A 4,525-nucleotide genomic window follows, 5' to 3' on the forward strand; every position below is an offset into this window, starting at 1 on the left:
AAAGTTGCAATAATGAGGGGCGTCATGCGGAGGGCTGGGGGGGTGGGGGTTCCTTGTAGGCGGGGGTGTTCGCAGCCCCCAGCAGGTCGCGCAACAATCCGTGACCCATCCCATAAGTGAGTAAATCATCACGGAAGCTGCGGGCCCGCCCGCAGGCCGAGGCACCGTGCCTTCCTTTCCCTTTACCCTCCTTTATAAGGGCCCTTGTGGCCTGGATGATGTGATCAAAGTTCCCCCATAGCTGGAGAGCTAGCTGTACCCTGTTGCGGGAGCCACGGATATCTTCTAAAAACTGTCGCAACGCTTCTCGCAGCTCATGGGGGGGTGGGGTTGCGATTTCCGGGTTATTCCCTGGTGGGGCTCTTGGTGCAGCCTCATGATCCGCTGAGGCGGGCAGGCAGGATGCAGACCACCGATGGGGCGTCTGACAGGCTAAAGTTATTAGGTCCGTCTCAAGCCTTGGGGTAGAAGAGGATGGCGGAGGGAAAATTGCAGCTCCTAATGGGTCGCGGCAGGAAAATGCAAAGGCTGCTCCTTGGGGGAGATCCACAAAAAACGGGAAAGAAATAACCCCAGGGGCGGCAATAGCATTGCAGGAGGAGGTGGATTGGGCAGGGACAGGGGTGGGGGTGGGGGCAGAGGCGAGGCTCTGGACTTCAGGAGGCAAGCAGCTAAGAGGTGGTGCCTCCCGAACAGATTTGAGGGTTAAGGGGGTGGGGAGGGGGCTCCCAGTGATGTTAGGCGCAGGCTCTGTGGTGGATTTGGTAGCCATGGCCTCAGGTGGTGGACCACCTTCTGCAGGGTGCTCGTCCGGGAAGGTGGTTAGGGGGAGGGAGCATGGGGAAAGGGAGACTGGGGTAAGGTTGCCCAGATCGAGGCCAGCCGGCAGTAGGTCATTCTCTCCCTTGGTGACCGGGGTCAAACCTAGGGCCTCGATCTCCTCATACATGGAGTAGAGGTCGTCTTCTGCCACCCCGGGGGGCTCCCCTCTGGCACCCGCTACGACGGTCGCTTCAGGGTTCGCAGGGGGTTCGGGTGATATTCGGGCAGAAGGGGCTTCCTCAGGGGTCTCGGGGGGGAGGGTCTCCCGTGGAGGGGAGATTCTACCTTCCAGTGCTATTTTGTCTTCCCCTCCTGACACCAGCGGATGGATCTCACTCGTGGGCATAGCGGAAGGCTTAGTGTCAGTGCCTCCCTTCCTGGTCTTCTGGGGGGCCTCCGCATCGGATGGGTGCAGCGGAGCTTGAGCCTTCCGCTTGCCTCGCTTTCCCTGGACTAGGGTCCAGCCCTCCATAGCATCGTCTGGGGGCTGGTTAGCAGGGGTCGTGTCGGGGGGCAGAGGCGATGGTTTAGGGGCTCGGGGAGGTAACGGTGAGGCAGCATGGGGGGGGCGGTTCTCCTTGGGGCGGGCCCTCTCCTATGCCCGGTAATATCTTTGCTGCACCCTCCTCCATAGGCTCTGCTGGATTGTTAACAGCAAGGGCGGGGCTCCCTCGCTCATCTGGGCATTGTAGGGGAGGTGTCTCTTGGGCCCGGGCAGGAGCAGCAGTGGATCGAGCAGGAGGAGATGTGGTTTCAGATGTCGGGCGGCCAGGGGCGTCGGCAACGACGGAGCCGATGTCCTGCTGGGTCTCGGGGGTCTCGGGCGCCCCTCCCCGCCGGGCCAAGGGGCAGTCTCTTCGGACATGCCCCGCTGATTGGCAGAGGTAGCACCGGGCCTCTCCTGTGGAATAGTAGACCTGATAGCGGGCTCCCTGGTAGGGGACTAGGAAGGACCCCTCGAGCGCCTCTCCATCACACACCGCCAGAGGCGGTAAAAGCTGCACTTGCCGGCAGAACGAAAGGACATGACGGAGGGCGGGGTCCTTGCAGCCCAATGGGAGAGGGCTGATGACAGAAACGGGTTTCCCCAGAGAGCGGGTAACAGGGCAGAATTGGGTAGAAAAGGAGGGACGGACGTCAGGACTAGGCGGACGCCCAGGTCTTCTAGCAGCTCCAGGGGGACAAATACCCCCCCCACCGCCAGGCCCTTCTCCACCGCCTCCTGGGTGGCAGCCTCCGATGCTGAGAAAAAGATGACCTTTCCATACATTTTGGAGGCCGTCACAATGGCCATGGGTCCTACCACCCTCGCCAACACCTGCACGTATGTCTCCACGTGGGGCGAGGCGGGCACCAGGAGGCAACGGACGCCATGCTTCCTGGTCATGGTGGGAAAGGGGCCTCGGCCGCTATTGATGGTAGTGGAGGCGGTGGGTGGGCGAGATGACGAGGCAGCAGGTGGGGGGGGGGCTGCCACCACCCGGGCATACGCCCTGGGGGCCAGGGGAGGGACGCTCGCAGAGCTCGTGGAGGGAACAGCGGGGAGGGACGCCATGGTCGATGACGAGGCCACAGCGGTGGGGGCAGCCTCTGCCATGGAGGGCTTGGTGGTTGTGGTGGGGCCCTTCCCCTTCTTCGCACACTGGCCTTTCCGGCTAACTGGGGGGGCTTTCCTAGAATCTGGGGGGGCGGTGGGCATAGCAGCGGTAATAGTCGCCCCGGTGCCTCCTGCTGCCGATGCCCCAGCGGGGGCGGTGGCAGGTGTTTTGGCAGCAGTGGTGGGGAGGGAGGCTTGGGGGTTGGGCAGGGGGGTAGGTGGGAGAGGGGCAACTGAGGTTGTTAGAGGGGCCTCACCCCTCTCATTCACCGCCATCGTGAGCAGGGAGAGACGGGGAGACACCAGAAGGAGGAGGGGGGAGGGGGAAGCAGATTACCCACTTCTCCCAGTTGGGCTGCAGGCAGGGGGTGGCCAAATGGGTCGGACTGGACAGGGAAGGAAACAGGAGTTGGGGTCAGGTAGTAGGGGCAAACTGTGGGGTGGGCAGTCCGGGGGGGGAACGCGGACCCACGCGCGTTTATCCAAAGAGTCTTGTTTGGTCGGCTGTTGTGTCTGGTCCGGATGAAGGAATTCAAAGCAAGCGGTTGAGGCCAGAGGCAGACGGCAGGTTGCCAGCAGGGACGGACGGCGGGGGGGGGCCGTGACAGTTGCAGTAGTGTTGGGGGGGCCACCAATGGATCGGGGGGCAGCTCCGTGCCACACCCCCTGTGCCCCTACAAATGCAGTTAAGACACAGTCAAACTCCCCCCACACGAGAGTACAGTTCAAAAGTTACTCAGTCTTACGGCCCCCTCCATGATGATTTGTAGCTTCCCTGGGTGATGTCTCTGTCAGCTGTCTTCTCTCCCGGTCTTTCTGGAGCATTCCAAAAATGCCAAGCAAAGATAAGAAGACGATTAATCACGGGTCAACAAACAAACAGCAAAACGGTTGGGTCTGGGGGCGTCCACCCCCCTCCTCCGGGTAGCAGGTCGGCAGTCCTCCCCCCCTCCTCCGGGGGTTGTAGCTGAAGCAATAGCAGCGTCCGAGGGCAGGCGTGGGGGGGGCTGGCAGGCAAGCTGGCAGCCAACCAGCACTCGAACGGCAGCAAAAAAAAACAGCAAAAAAAAAAAAAAAAACGAAGAAAAAGCGTCTGGCCCGGTTGGGGGGGAACTAAAGCAGGTGCAAAAAGCAAGGAAAGCCCAGGCCAAAGGGCAGCAGGAGAGTGCTAGAAGGGAGCTTATTCCCTGTAGAGGGAAGGAAGTTTGCTAAAAATTAATTAAAGCACATGGAGCCAATTAAAGCACCTGAAGCCAATTAAAGGACCTGAAGCCAGTCACATGAAAAAACTCCCTGCTTCAATCAGACAAGAGGAGGAGTTGAAGCAGAGTGGGTTGGTGTTGGAGGAGAGAGCAGTTTGGAGGAGTTGAAGCGGACTGGATTGGCGCTGGTGTAGAGAGCAGTTTGGAGGAGGTGAAGCGGAGCGGATTGGAGTTAGAGCAGAGAGCAGTTTGGAGGAGTTGAAGCAGACTGGATTGGTGTTGGAGCAGAGAGCAGTTTGGAGGAGTTGAAGCGGAGTGGATTGGCGTTGGAGCAGAGGGCAGTTTGGAGGAGGTGAAGCAGAGTGGATTGGTGTTGGAGCAGAGAGCAGTTTGGAGGAGTTGAAGCGGAGCGGAGTGGCGTTGGAGCAGAGAGCAGTTTGGAGGAGTTGAAGCGGAGTGGATTGGTTTTGGAGCAGAGGGCAGTTTGGAGGGAAGCAGAGCGCATTGGTGCTGGAGCAGAGAGCGGTTTGGAGGAGTTGAAGCAGAGTGGATTGGTGCTGGAGCAGAGAGCGGTTTGGAGGAGTTGAAGCAGAGTGGATTGGCGCTGGCGTAGAGAGCAGTTTAGAGGAGTTGAAGCAGAGTGGATTGGCGCTGGCGTAGAGAGCAGTTTGGAGGAGTTGAAGCAGAGTGGATTGGCGCTGGCGTAGAGAGCAGTTTGGAGGAGGTGAAGCAGAGTGGATTGGTGCTGGCGTAGAGAGCAGTTTGGAGGAGTTGAAGCAGAGTGGATTGGCGTTGGAGCAGAGGGCAGTTTGGAGGAGTTGAAGCGGAGTGGATTGGCGTTGGAGCAGAGGGCAGTTTGGAGGAGTTGAAGCAGAGAGGATTGGTGTTGGAGCAGAGGGCAGTT

Source organism: Natator depressus, chromosome 13, assembly GCF_965152275.1.
Source record: "Natator depressus isolate rNatDep1 chromosome 13, rNatDep2.hap1, whole genome shotgun sequence".
Lineage (NCBI taxonomy): Eukaryota > Metazoa > Chordata > Testudines > Cheloniidae > Natator > Natator depressus.